The sequence below is a fragment of the Salvia splendens genome, chromosome 1, assembly GCF_004379255.2.
Source record: "Salvia splendens isolate huo1 chromosome 1, SspV2, whole genome shotgun sequence".
Classification (NCBI taxonomy): Eukaryota; Viridiplantae; Streptophyta; class Magnoliopsida; order Lamiales; family Lamiaceae; genus Salvia; species Salvia splendens.
The window spans coordinates 21929985-21945059 of NC_056032.1; the positions used below are offsets into that span (position 1 = coordinate 21929985).

Below are 15075 nucleotides of genomic sequence, written 5' to 3' on the forward strand. Positions count from 1 at the left end.
CCGGTAATATGTCTCCAGGTTCATATCTCCTTGTTTAATCGTGTTTGCCTTGTCCTCCAGGTTGTACATGAGGTAAAGGTCCGCCTCACTCTCATATGTGACGGCTAGACTCTCCCAGATCCAGGAGAAGACGATGATATTGGTTTCGATGTTGTCCACGATCCAGGAGAAGACGATGAGATCAGTCTCCTCCCAATCCCCGTACTCCTCGCTATCTGGCAGTGGCGGGGCTAGTTTTCTAGTTATGTGGGAGTAGCCTCCCCTACTCCCGATTGCGACTTTCATCAGACGCGACCACAGTGGGTAATTTTCTCCGTTGAGTTTGAATGCAACAGTTACATTCTTGCTTGCTCGTATCTTGCTGCTTGACGATTCTATGGTTGGTTTTTCGTCGGCCATTTGGGATTGATTTAGGATTTGGTTTTCTCACTTGTTTCTTTGTTTTTTGGTCGGGATTGGTATGGGCGGTGATGAAATTTTTCTGAGCCCTAATTCATAGCCTGCTCTGATACCATGATAAACATATATTTTGAGGGAATTGATTTCATTATCGATTAAGGAACTACAAAGATTTACATGCCTCATATAGGCCTCAATATTCTCCACATATGGTAACCCACTAATTGCTATACCTAATTCTATACAAGGTATGAAAAGATATCAATCAATTACTAAATCTTCCAATCTTGATTGTGTAGGATATTCCCTTTGATTGCGCAAGATCTTTCCTTCCAACACTACATTCCCTTCCAACACTAAATTCCAACCCTCTCGTTTAATTTTTTTCCTCTAAAGTTCCCTTCGTTTTAAATCTCTGACTCTCTGCTAGCTAAACTCATGTTCCCATCGTAATTCTTTTTTTTATTAGCAATATAGTCAAATAAAAAACCGACTCACATATATTAACTAAATGTTCCCCTTTTTTTGTGTTAATACATGTACTTCAAATGACTACATAATTGCAATCTACATTTATAAGTATTCACGTGGGACTCTAAATTGAGTCCTTATCCCAAATCTCGTCTTTATGTATAGTACTAGTATATATTTGTGTTTACATAATATATATCCCATGCACATATATACTTTCATGTACACAAAGACATACATACGCACACGCTTATAATGTTAGTATATGATAATTAAAGAAAAATATATATCATATGCATATAAAATGATGCATATTTCGGGTTAGGGATATTACAACTCCCCTATCCAAGTCATCACCACCAAGATAAGTGTCCCCAGAAGTAAAAAAAACACCTCAAGCACGCCATCACTAAGCCCAAGAATCAAAATCTGCTATGGTGGAGAAGAAGATACATTCGACTCCTTCATGGGTTCGCTAAGGCCACATAATGTTTAAATCACAGCATCAGCAAACTTAAAATTACCATCACAATCGTCTGCACGGGGGCGCTCTAGTTACCCTCTTCAACCTTCCCTTATCAAGATCAAACTGCTTCCCCACCAATCACTTCACCATATTGAACTCATATGAGTAACTCTAGTCATACCACTTCCTTCAAAGACTCTACAACACCATATTAAACTTGCATATGAGTAACTCTAGTCATACCACTTCCTTCAAAGACTCTACAACTATCAACTAGAACACTAAGGTTTAGGATATCGCACTCAATCCATAATCAGAGACTTTTATATTTCCATCCTTGTTGAGTAGGATATTCTCAGGCTCCAAATTACGGTGGTAGACGCTGCGTGCATGGCAGAACGCCACGACGAGGATCAGCTGCTGGAAATACTTTCGCGCTACCTCCTCCATGATGAAAAAGATCTTTGATTTAGTGACCATCATCTCGAACAATTGGACGATGTTGGCATGGCGCACACGCTGTAGAATCGAGATCTCGTGCTTGATATGTGTGACGCCCTCCGTTATCTTTACGTTCCGTGGGTGGTAGACCTTGGCAAAGGTTCCATGGCCTATGACGTGTCTGACATCGTATCGGCCTAGTCTGGGGCAGACGTAAAAAATATTTTTGGTAGGGGATGTATATATATTTTGTACCCATCCGTCTTTTAAAAAAATTTATTTTCATTATAGTCAGTTCTTTAAAAATAGAAAATTTCTAAATTAGGAAATGTTTTTTGTGAGAAGACTTATTCTCTAATAACAATCCTTTAATTTCACAAATATACATATGAATAATTGTTTATATTATAAAGAAAAGACTAAATATAATAACTAAAAATTACCAACAAAATTTAGGGATTTTTTCAAGAGTAAATGTCAATTTTGGTCCTAAACATATTACCAAAATACTACAAATTTGGTCCAAAACATTCACTTTTTAAAAAACAGGTCCATAACAAATGATAATGTCACCGAAGTAATCCTTTTTTTAAGGTTCCGTAAAAAAACTAACGGTCATGCCACTGTGGAAGATGGACTAAATTCGGATCATTTTCATTGATTCAAGATGCAATAATTCAAAAGATAATGTTGATGAACAAAATTATAAAATCGTAGTATGTGTAGGACCAAAAATGGCCTTTAGTATTTTTACTTTGAACCTTCGAAACATACTCGATAATTTTCGATTATAAATTCTGATTATCGAAAATTAAGGTTGTTATTCGAAATTTTACACTCCTTCCAGCCCATAATAGATGTCATAGTTGGAGAATGACATAAGAATTGAGGAGATGTTATTTTGTGTGTTGATGGAAAGAAAAAATAGTATATTTATATTAATGTGAAAGAGAACTTAGAAAAAAGAAATGTGACATCTTATAGGACAAACTAAAAAAGGAATTGCGACGTGGGACGGAGCCCAATGGATCACCTACAACAATTCCTACTCCTATCTCCTAATACACACACAAACATGATTAGCGATGGTGGTCCATCACCCATGGTTGTGTGTGTATTAGGAGATGGAGCAGGAATTGTTGGAGGTGATCCTTATTGGCGACGGTGGGAGTAAGGAATGCAGAGAAAAATAAAAATAGTGGATTTGTGACTTCAGTCCAGCTCTACTCCGCATGGTCGCCAAAATCTAAAACCTCAAGCATTGATCTAAACCCCTTTCACCACCAACAATGGAGTCGCTGATTCTGCAGCTCCACGACATCTCCGCCGTCAAATTCGGCGACTTCAAGCTCAAATCGGGCATCTCCTCCCCAATCTACATGGACCTCCACCTCATAGTCTCCAACCCTTCCCTCCTCCGCCAGATTTCCCGCGGTCTCGTCGCCGCCATCCCTTCCTCCTCCCGCTATGACGTCGTCTATGGCGTCGCCTACACCGCTCTCCCCATCGCCACCTGCTTTTCCGTCTCTTCCGGCGTTCCGATGGTCATGCGCCACAAGGAGATCAAGGACTACGGCCCCGCCAACGCTATTGAAGGCGGGTTTCGGAGAAATCAGACTTGTCTCGTCGTCGAAGACCTCGTCACCAGCGGCGCCTCCGTTATTGAGACGGCGACGCCTTTCCGCGCGGCCGGGATGAAAGTCACCGACGCGGTTGTTATGATTGATGGTGAAAAGAGAATTACTCTGCTAGCTATTTCCGGTATTTGTTTCTTTTATATCTGTTCATGCTAACAAATTTACTGCATTGATTGTTGTTTCCTTATTATTACTACTGCCTAGGGTTTTAACTCATTTCTCAATGTGCAAAAATATGTAATCAGTCTGATTGAAATATCTGCAATTTAGTATCACCAAAGCAACATCTTAGTTCTCATTTTAGGGTGCTAATTTGCTTTCCTTTCGCCTGTTGGCTTCTTGACGAAGACACTAGGCTTATTATTATATTTTAGGGCAAACTACCTTAAAATCACAAACTTTTTCCATTTTCCGGTTTTTCTCACGAACTAAAAAATTGGCATATAATGTCATGAACTTTACCGGGTTGTTGGAATTTCCCATTTGACCCGACCCTAGAGTTTTCCGGTTGAAATCTTGCGCACGTGGCAAGCCTGAAATCTGACGTGGAAAACGTCGGAAATTCATTAGCCCTAAAAGTCACAACCTTTTCCTATTTTCCGTTTTTTCCCACGAACTTTTCCCATTCTCCCGTCGCGATTTCTTCTCACGGGAATTCTGTCGTAATCCAATTTCAATTTTTTCCATTTCAACCGATTGATTTTTGGTCAATTTTGATTGAATGTTCAATTTTTTGATTTGTTAAAAATTAGTCAATTTTCTGGTTTGAATGTATGGTTTCAATCTCAATTTTGTTTTTTTAGAATAATCACTCTAGCTCCCAAATCTCGAACAATTCAACGTATCTTTCAACAAATTAAACGACTCCATTCCAAAAGGCCTTGTTGGAAAATCAAAGAAATAACTTCTCGACACTTCTCTTTGTGGGAAGCCTCTTGACACCATGTGCCCCAAAACTCTGGCTATTGCCACAAGTGGCGGCGGCGAAGGGAAGAAAAGCTCTCTAGCGGCGCCAGGGTTAATTCTTTTGTTGTTGTAGACTACAATTAACATTCAATAAGTGTAGTGGACTTTTTTTGTTCCTGCTTTGGGAGAGATGCATGAGGGTCATGCGTATCTCGTTAATGAAATGCATCACAGAGATGCGTCTTACACAAAGACGCATGAGAGGCATGAGTCGTTTGTTTTTTAAAAAATTTTTAAAGACGCATAAGTGTCATGCGTCATAGGGAGAGACGCATCTCCATCATGCGTCACCTTTGATTTTTTATTTTATTAGACGACGCATGACTGTCATGCGTCTTAGGGAGAGATGCATGAGGCTCATGCGTCTCTAATTTGCATAAATCAGACGGGAGGGAGGCGGAAAGGGTAAACGTGAGGCGAGAGAGATAGCAGATTGCATTGCTGGTTTGTAGTTTGTGTGGACTCCATATGCACATTGCATACTTCCTGACTACTGCAGTGATGTAAATGGATGTTCCTTGTGCGACACTTACTTGGTATGTTGGTCCTATGTCGAGGCACATGAGGCTAGACGAGTGCGACGACAGTTTAATCGGTACCAGGATATTCCTCAATATGTAGATAGGATGCTAAAAAATGCCGATCATTTGAGCAAAAATGATCGGCGTGGTAAGAATGGTAACAATTGGAAAAACATGCATCAGTTATACATTGGGGAATAGGACCTAAGGTATAAAAGGTTCCAGGCAACCGAAGACGCCGCAGCGATGTCCATTAACATTCCTATGAGTCCGGGGTACATGGCGTGGTATAACAAGATAACAGTGACGTACCTAACTCAGCTTGGGGTACGGTCAACTGATGGGATGAACGAGTCGGCTTCTTCGATGGGATTACTTGTAAGTTTGTTATATTAAACTATAAGCTTTCATGTGTTAAAGATTGTTTCGTATTCATATTTGTATGTTTTTTTTATCTAGGTTGAGGGTTTTCAGCAGATTTTTCATTTAACTACTGAAGAAGAAATGGACCCAAGAATGCTACAGATTCGAGAAATTGCTAGGCATGTCCTTCAGTCTACGAACCACGCCGATGTCATGGAGTACCCGGCTTCCCAACACCAAGATGTGGTCATGCCTTATCAACCACAAGTACTTCCACCACGTCGTGGAGTACCCGGCTTCCCAACACCAAGATGTGGTCATGCCTTAGGATGTCGCAGCCGCATCCCGATTATGTAGTACCAGAGCCGATGAATCCAGAGCATGACCCACCTCAGTGGTCTTCATATCCGGCGCATGAGTCTCAATCACAGTGGGACCGTCCCCTGTATTCTCCAAGCCAGCCTGAGCCTGATTGGAATCGTTGCCCCTATTCACAAAGCCAAGATGTGCCACAATGGAGTGGAGCCCCTGCATCAGTCGATTCATTCTTCCAAAATTATCAGTTTGTGCCTCCTGTACAAGTTGAAGAAGGAGATGATGATGAAGGAGAAGAAGAAAATGATGAAAGAGAATAGGAAAATGAGGAAGAAGAGGTTGTTAAGAACATCCATGTCCAACCTCGACCAGTTGCGGAGGGTTCATCACGCGGCGGGGTTGGGAAGATCATGAGCAAAGTGTACAAGAGATTGTCAACCAGGAAGAATAAGGGGATTGAACACTTCGAAATACACTCCATAGTCGTATAAGTGAAGTATACATGTGATAGATCATATGATAGATCATATTGTGCAAAATGTGATAGATCATATTGGTTTTATAATATTTTGCAAAATGTATGAAATTGATATATGATTGGATTATGCTTCAATTATTCCATGTTTCTGTTTGAATTTAATTTGGTTGTTTGTAATACAGTTTTTAGTATGTCCAACTAAATGCTTAAGTTTTGTGGTTGGATTGCTTGATTGTGGTGTAGTATGATAAATGGAAGGGTTACGACTAAAATTCAAGGAAAAGATCCTTTTCTGTAATGTTGTTGGAATATGCATGTCTAGTTAGAGGGATTGCAATTGCATCTTTGAAATTTTACATGGCCTATTAATATAATTAAAACTCATCAATAAATGAAATTAATTATTTGAGGCCGAACCCCCCCCCCCCCAATTTGCCCAAAATTAATTATCCCTTTTTAGCAAAAAAATCTCACTTACTTTATTCTCCACATACTTTATTCTCTCTTCATTCCTCTACTTTTCTCTCTCTCAGACCTTACTCTCTCCACTTTAACTATTTAAATATGAATTCCTTATATTTCGTGCCAAAAAGAAGTGCTTCACTTATCTTGGGACGAAGGGAGTATTATTTATCCTGTGTAGGAAGCAGAGCAGGAAGAAGCCGCGGTCAGTCGACGTGGCGGCTTTAAAAAATAGGAAAGTGACTCCTCCGCCAGCGCGCAGAAGCCCCTCGCCGCCATCGTGCTCATTGTCGTCGGCACCGATTTGAGAGTGACGTGAAAGGAATTTGAGGATGAATTTAGGGTAAAAATGGAGGTGAATTACGCTAAATTTGGGGATTTTGTGGGCTAAAATACGAGTAAGCTTAATTTTAACGCGTCAATACACACTCATCACGCTCTCAGCAACCACGTTAGCTTAAAAGGACACGTCAACAGGACAATTTTTTAATTCGTAGGAAAAACTAGAAAATGGGAATAGTTTGTGACTTTTTGGGTAGTTTGACATGACAACAGTCATGTCAACTTATACACTTAGCAGCCACGTCAGCTTGCTTTATGGCCGGAAAACCAGTCATGGGAAAACGGCAAACGAATATAAAGTTCATGACATTATATGCCAATTTTTTAGTTCGTGGGAAAAGCCGAAAAATGAAAAAAGTTTGTGACTTTTAATACAGTTTGCCCTATATTTTATTGTAACTGTCAGATTTCTGTGTCCAACAGCCAGATTATCAAGTGATCATGGAATTTACTTTGAATGATGGGATAGATTGATATGACATATGATTGAGTATTTGAAGGTTAAGATTGTCTAACAAGTTCAAGAATTATCAATCCATGAAAGCAAATGATAGATTAGTGTTGATTTGTTTTATCTATCCATCCATCGTATCACTTAAAGAAAATGACCCTAAAACATATTGTCATTCATTAGAGCGCCCGTCCTTGTACTTTCTCGGCTTGGAATTTGGATGCATCTGCATTCACTTGCCAGTATATTTTGCTTGATTGCATGTTTGTGCACCACTAGTATGTCCTAGTAGATGCACATAAAAGGTGATGCGCGCTCATTTCTGCATACTGAAAACTATTCTTTGAAAATCTATGTATCATCATACAGGGAACAGGGAGGGCGGGAGAATTTGGCAGAAAAAGGAATTGTATTGCACTCTATGGTGACACTGAGGGAAATGGTCAGGATACTGAAGGAAAAGGAAAGAGTTTCCGAGGAGACTCAGAAGATGGCTGAAAGATTCTTGGAGGAGAACCAAAAGGTGTCAGTACCAGCATCAGTGGCACCAACAACTGCTGGGGTCAGAGATAGACTTCCATATGAAGAGAGGGCAAAAATGGTGAAGAACCCAATGGGAAAGAAATTGTTCGAGATAATGTCACAGAAGGAGTAGTATATTTGTAACTGAGTTAATTACTTTGCATGTGGTTATTCCTGCTAAAGATTGGTGACCTTTGTTTGAATATTTCTGCAGGTTGGACCAGAGATCTGCATGTTGAGATACTTTACCTGATTTTGGATCTAAACTCCGTTCAGTAAATTGCTAACTTCTGAGCATAATTTTCCTCATACATTAGAAATTGATGGAACTACATATTGCCCCTAGGATTTATAGGACATCTCACGGTATACGTATTTCTAAGGTTGCTCCAAAGATGGTGATGGTCCCGCCTTGGTTTATCATTAGTTGCAGTATCATATATTAGGATTTTAAAGATTTCTCCTGTTTTTGTCTTACTTGTACTGACTGGACATGCTTTGCACCAATACTTTATTAACTTATTACACGAGGTTGCTTCATGTCATCATGATTATCTATTAAAGGGGACTATCTTCTCTTAACAGAAAATTTTCTGAAGTTCATATTCTCATTTTATTTGCCCTATTTATAAGCATACATACATTATGAAAATCAAGTGTTTCTAAGAAAGGTTTGTTACAAGGCATGAAGTAAATCTTGTAGAGACTAATTCTGCATATGATAAACATAATTTCTTGATATTTAAAGACCGGAAGTTTGCTGACATTGGCAACACAGTCAGCATGCAGTATGCAGAGTACTCTTATATTGCATTTGGGAGTATATTTTTTGGCTGCTTTCCTTAAGATTTTTCACTTGTTTTCTGGTATCTTCCATATATTGGACTGGGCAGATATAACAAATGCTCATATAATGAACTATTTCCTTATTAATCCGTCCTTGAAAAGTACTCCCTCCGTCCCATTTTAGGAGTCCCGGTTTACCATTTTTGGGTGTCCCACTTTAGGAGTCCCGGTTAGAATATTCCATAAATGGTATTAGGCCTCACATTCCACTAACATTTTTCCACTCACATTTTATTATAAAACTAATATTAAAAAGTAGGACCCACATTCTACTATCTTTTTTCACAACTTTCTTTTACATTTCTTAAAACCCGTGCCGAACTCAACTGGGACTCCTAAAGTGGGACGGAGGGAGTATAAATTTTCTAATTTTGGAATAGTTAAACAACACATTACCTCTACATATAATTTTATTTACAACTTATACCATTACACTAGATGTGAAGCTCACTTTCCACTAATACTACTTACACTGCCCTTTATCTCTCTCTTTCTTACTTTACCAATTATACATTAAAACTCGTGTCAATCCAAATGGTCATACTTTTCAGCGACGGAGGGAGTATTCCTTTTGGCTCGGTTTGAGCCATAAGATGTTATGAAATACGACAGTTACTATATCATGTTTTTCTGATGTGATAGGTTTTATCACATGGCAGAGGTTGGTTGCTGCTTGCTGAAATGAGTTCTCTTGGTAACTTTGCTACTGGCGACTACACTTCTGCAGCTGTGAAAATTGCGGAGGATCATTCAGATTTTGTTATTGGTTTCATGGCCTAGTGGACCAGGAAATCCATCCTTTATTCACGCCACTCCTGGTGTTCAAATGGTAAAAGGTGGAGATGCATTGAGCCAACAATATAATACTCCAGAGTCTGTAAGTGATTTTTTACCCGATCTACTACTGATACGGACAGGGACTGGAGGGTGTACACGCGGGGAAATCGAGAGGTTGTTTGGCCAACCAAAAAGGAGGATATGGAGGGAGTAGCTGGGCTAACCGAAATGGAGGATTTGGTGGAATGAAGTTGTTATAGCAGCTTGAAGATCTCGGCAGTCATTAGTCTACTTCTGTTATTTAGTTTCCTTTATTTTAGTAACTTCTTGTTACGCTAATCACCTATAAATTAGAGAGTCCTCTGAATGGTTTAATCATCCGGGAAGATCAGTTTAGAGGGCGATTAATCGCAGGCCTCCTTTGTGAGGATTATTCTTGTTACTCATTTCCTTTCCATTCACTTTATTCAATAAAGCCGAGAGTTGTTTACCAGAATTAATTATTGTTTCATTTGAGTATTTTGTCAAACACATTGTGAGTGAGTTATCCTTTGGGGCATTTTGTCGAGCTCTCCTTGTGCTCTTTATTGTCACCAGCCTTTACTCTATCAACTACTTTTCATTTCTTATAGTTATAATCAAAGTAGATTAGCACATATAGTGATGCAGCTTGTTCTATCTCACCTTGTTTAGGGTTTTAGCAAGATAACTTATTTCTTCTTAGTTCACTCTAATGACATTTTGTTACTTCTTAGTTTACTGCACTGATTGTTGTTTCTTTTATATCCGTGAAGGATTTAGTTCACTCTAATGACATTTTGGTTCATTCCATATTTTCAAATGTGTATTGCGAACTAAAACGCTTAAATACGTGTTATCTAGTTATGCATTTAAGTATAAAATACTTTTAAGTTATGGTATTACCAATTTTTTTGCCACTTTGATTTAGTTAACAAATTTACATCATTTGTCAATCACAAATCTTTATTGATTTTCATTTTCATATTTTGTGAATCGTATTGTATTTCATTTTTAAAATTTGGGTTATTCCAGAAATTAAAAATAACTAGATTTGCCACTTTTTTTATTCATATTTATCATCATTGTCATTGATTTCTGGTATTCTTGTTTCAGGTTATTGAAGAGAGAGGCAGCGACGTTATAATAGTTGGCCGCGGAATCATAAATGCGGATAATTCTGCCGACGCAGCTCGTGAATATCGGCTTCAAGGATGGAATGCATACTTAGTCTGCTGCAAGTAAATGAAGTCTATATCATGTCATACAAAACTAAGTAGAACTACGAGATTGTGTGATGCAGAAGAGTATTCAGAGGAAAAGATATTAAGAATTTGGGAGTTTTCATTTGAGATAATAAATTAGCTACATTGTTGTTAAGTTGCAAGTGTGTCTGGTTTGTGCAGAAGAATTGAATCAAACACGGCCTTGTTTGGAGAGTAGCACAGGAACAACTGTAACAGGAGCGAATATGATGAACAAGGCCCTGTGCAAGATTGGGCTGAGTGATCTCTGGAAATATAATGCTTCCGTATTTGACCTGCGACGGATGCGCCTCCTAACTGCACCAAATACTTCACATCTTCCTGCCCAAATATCAATCCACCTACTTAGAGATGTATTCCTCAACATTGTCCTTTTAACTTGAAGAATACCTAATTCTTTTTAACAAATTGTGTTATCCAATTTACTTAACACCCTCCCTTGTTTGTTCCCTCATAGTTAAGTCAATTTTTCATTTTGATAAGTTCCCTCATAGTTGAGTTATTTTAATATGTAGTATTTCTTCCATCCCAGCTAAGATGATACATTTCTTAGTCGGCATGAGATTTTAGGAGTTGTTTGATAATGTGTTTTATTGGAGAGAGAAAGAATATGTGTAATTATTAAATAGAGAGAAAAATAATTGAATATTTAATTAGAAAAATAAAAAATAGTTAGATGTATTAATTAGAGAGAGAAAGTTATCCATAATAGATATGTGTTTATCTTATTTGGAACAAACCAAAAACGAAAGTGTGACATCTTAGACGAGACACGAAAGGAGTAATAATTAATATTTTTTTCTCACTTTAACCTTACTCTATCTTACTTTATTAACTTTTTACTCTATTATCTCTAATTTTTTTATAATTCTGACTTCTTTATTTATCTACTTAATATGCTAAACATCCATTTATTAGACTCTTTGCCAAAATGAGAGGGAACATGGGGAGTACTATAATTTATGTATTGGCATAGCTATTTATACAGGGACGGTGGGAGTATAAGGGTAAATGGTAGTAATCGAACTTGTGTATTAGCACATGATCTCTCTGCCAAGTCAATTTACGACCACAAACAAACAATATGTGGTTGTGAATGAAAATGGAGGTGGTCACTTTCAAACGCTACACGATCTATTTTTTTCAAAGAAGAAGAATCTGCAGTGATAAATTGGTAATGTTAGATTCTGACCTGAGAAACGAACGCTGCCTTGTCATCGGCGGTCTGATTTCTCTGGCGCTTGGACAATGCCAGTATTGGTAATATCCCCCTTAACGACGTCGTCTTGGGATGAGGGTTGTTCGGCAGGAATGATGCAATTGAAGAGTGATGAATCCGCGAATTTCTGATGTTAGTAAATGCTGGTAGAGAATAAAGACTACGACACAAAGAATTTACGTGGTTCGATTTACTGAAGTAAATCTACGTCCACGGGAAGAAGGGAGGGCAAGATTGTATTGCTTGATCTGGGATTACAGCTTACAACACAGACTTGCTATATGATATTTTATCTCTAGAGAGCTTAACCCTCGTCTATCAGATCTAAGTTCTATTTATATATTGAACTAAGATCGTGGCTTGCATCACCACCCTAAGTCGTGGATGTCGTGTAGGTCATGGCCTAAGATCGTGGATGTAGCGTAGGTCATGGCCTACGATCGTGGCCTGAGTTGACACCACGTGGTAGTGGGTGTGTTGGAAGTTGTGGAAATCCTGTATGGGTCTACTAACTCCTTGTTCGGTCGAATACTGAGACCGAACTGCTTTGGTTGCCGATCTGAGAGTAGAGCTTGATGCCGACCTGAGAGCAGAGCTTGATTGGTTGGCTTTTACCGAGCTGTAGGCTGAGGCCGAACTCTTTGGTAATGCCGAACTCATACTCTTCCTTGGGCTTTGGGCTGATGGGCCGTCATTGCTGTTGGGCTTGTTTAGTACGCACCCCATCACTACCCCCCCCCCGAAGGGCGAAGTGAATCACTTCGGCGAAGTGAGTCACTTCGGCATTCTGGATAAAGGCAAGGGGGAGGCTGATGTCAGGGGACGTGCCTTGCACGTGACTGCATTAAATGCGACAGTAAAATCCGGCCGTTGAATCCTGAAAAGGTGGGATTCGAAACGGTGCGACGATTTTGAAATCTTCGCCGAATCTGATAAATACCTCCTTTCTTCATCATTGAAGCACTTTTGCGACTGCTTCTTCTGCACTCTCTCTTTTTTGCGAAAATTCTCTCTCCGCTTTCAAGAATTTCTTCAGACTTTCTTCACCTTCAAAAAGTAAGAAAAATGTCTTCTTCTTCTTCTTCGGAGTCGGGTAGCGGTAGGAGAGGCGGTAAGGGGTCTTCTGGCCGGAAAGAGTCCGGGGAGAAGACCGTAGAGTATTTCCATAGTATTTTGAGTAAGGATACTGTGATATCCCTACCCGAAAAATACTTTTTTCCTGGGGGGAAGGCGGTGGTACCTGACGGTGATCATAGGGCTGACTCCCCGCCGGAGGGTTACGCCACCGTGTACGAGGCCTGCTTAGAATGCGGGCTTCGTTTCCCCCTCCCTTCTGCCTTTATAGATTTACTAGATTTTTTTCAGCTTCCTTTAGGCCAGGTGACTCCGAACTCTTGGAGGCACTTGTCGGCCTTCGCTGCCGAACTCCGTAAGTTAGGAAGGGATTTGTCTTTGAAGGCGATCCTTAAATTCTTTCAATTTAAGAGGAAGGGGTCTTGGTTTTACTTGATCCCTGTACAGCCCTTTAGGGCCTTTTGTAAAACGAAGTGGCCGAAGTGGCAAAACCGCTTCTTCTACTATGATAGGACCGCGGCTCCTAGTTTTCCCTGGAGAGGGCCGAAGTCCGTTATCCGTCATCCTCGGCCTGAACCGTTGGACGAGCTCGATGGCGAGCTCAACAAGATTCCCATAGTTAGGAAACAATACACGGAGTCTGAGCTCGTCAAGGGCGACGTCGTGTTCGACATCTCGTCTTCGGACGAAGAGGCCGAGGGTGAGGATTTCTCTTTATCTTTATGCTCTACTGCTTTAACGAAGAAAATCTGACTTTGTTGTTTTTTTTTTTTTTTTTTTTTTTGACAGTGAACTTGCTGAATAAGGCTATCCGAAAGTCCTCCGAGCTTGTGGAGCCGGAGAGGCAGAGAGCCCCTCGCTCGGCGTCTGAAGCCGAGAAGAATCCGAAGAGGCAAAAAACCTCTTCTTCGGATCCGAAAGAGCCGGAGCCGTGTTCGGCTAAAGGGAAGGGGAAATTTCATGAGTCCCCAAGAGTGCCGGGGAAAGACCTGGTCATCTCCGAGGTGGTTGCAGACATCCCGGAACACGTCCCTGAGCCTTTTCAATGGCCGACGAATTTTGTGGAGGTAAGCTTTCTGACTTGGCTTCTTTTCCACATTTTTTGATGGCCATTCTGTTGAGTTTTTTCCTTGTTCATCTTCAGAGAGCCAAGCTCGTCTCTGTGGAGCTCTCCAAAGCATCCCACGACTACGAGGAGATGCAGAAGAAGTTGCATCTTGCTCGTAGTCTGGCCGAACAGGCTGAGGCCAAATTTGAGAGGGCCCGAGCTGCTAGGATCTCGGCTCAGGATGAAGCCCGGTCAGCCAAAAACCAGCTCATCATCCTGCAAGAGCAGACGAAGCACCGGGAGGCTCAGAAGGAGGCTGCCGCCGTGGCTGCCCAGGGGGAGGCTCTCCGTGTTTACACGGAGAAACTCTTTTTGAGCGGCCAGTTTTCGGCCTTTGTCGGTAGTCTGGTAAGGCTAATTACCGATAAGGGCGAGCAGGGGGCCGACGTCGTGCTGCCTCTGTACAGCCGAGAGATAGCAGCTCGGCTTCAGAATCTGCCGCTCCTTGAGGAGCTCGCTTCATCCTCGGTCCTGCTTTCTGCAGACCGAGTCCGGAGTTGTCGAGCTGATCGGGACGAGAACCTGGAGGCTATCTTTGCCTCCGTGGGACCCGTTTCACCCGCTTCGACTTACAACGGAGAGGGTGAGGCCGAGCCGCTGGAGCAGGAGGCCGAAGTCGAGCGGGCCGGGCATCCGGAGAAGGAAGCCGATCAGGAGGCGGAGGCGAGGCCGGCAGGATGCGAGGCCGAGGCTGAGGTAGCTCAGGAGAAAGAAGCTGAACCAGACCGAGGAGCCGGAGACGAAGCTGGCGGAGTATGATTTCGTCTCCCTTCTCTTAGTCTAGTTTCTTCCTTGTAAAATGGCCTTGAAGCCCTCCTAGTGTAAAAAATTTTCCTTGTGAATGAAAAATTCTCTACACTTGTCTTCGTATAGCTTTTCGTACTCGCCTTTATTCCTGTTGTATTTTACTATCTGCTCGGTACAGCTGCCGAAC

The 15075-nt window shown here is 40.8% G+C and overlaps 1 pseudogene; it reads left to right on the forward strand.

Annotated features, from left to right (window-relative positions):
• Positions 1 to 3057: 3057 nt before the first annotated feature.
• On the forward strand, positions 3058 to 11153 carry LOC121804246 (annotated as a pseudogene).
• Positions 11154 to 15075: the final 3922 nt, after the last annotated feature.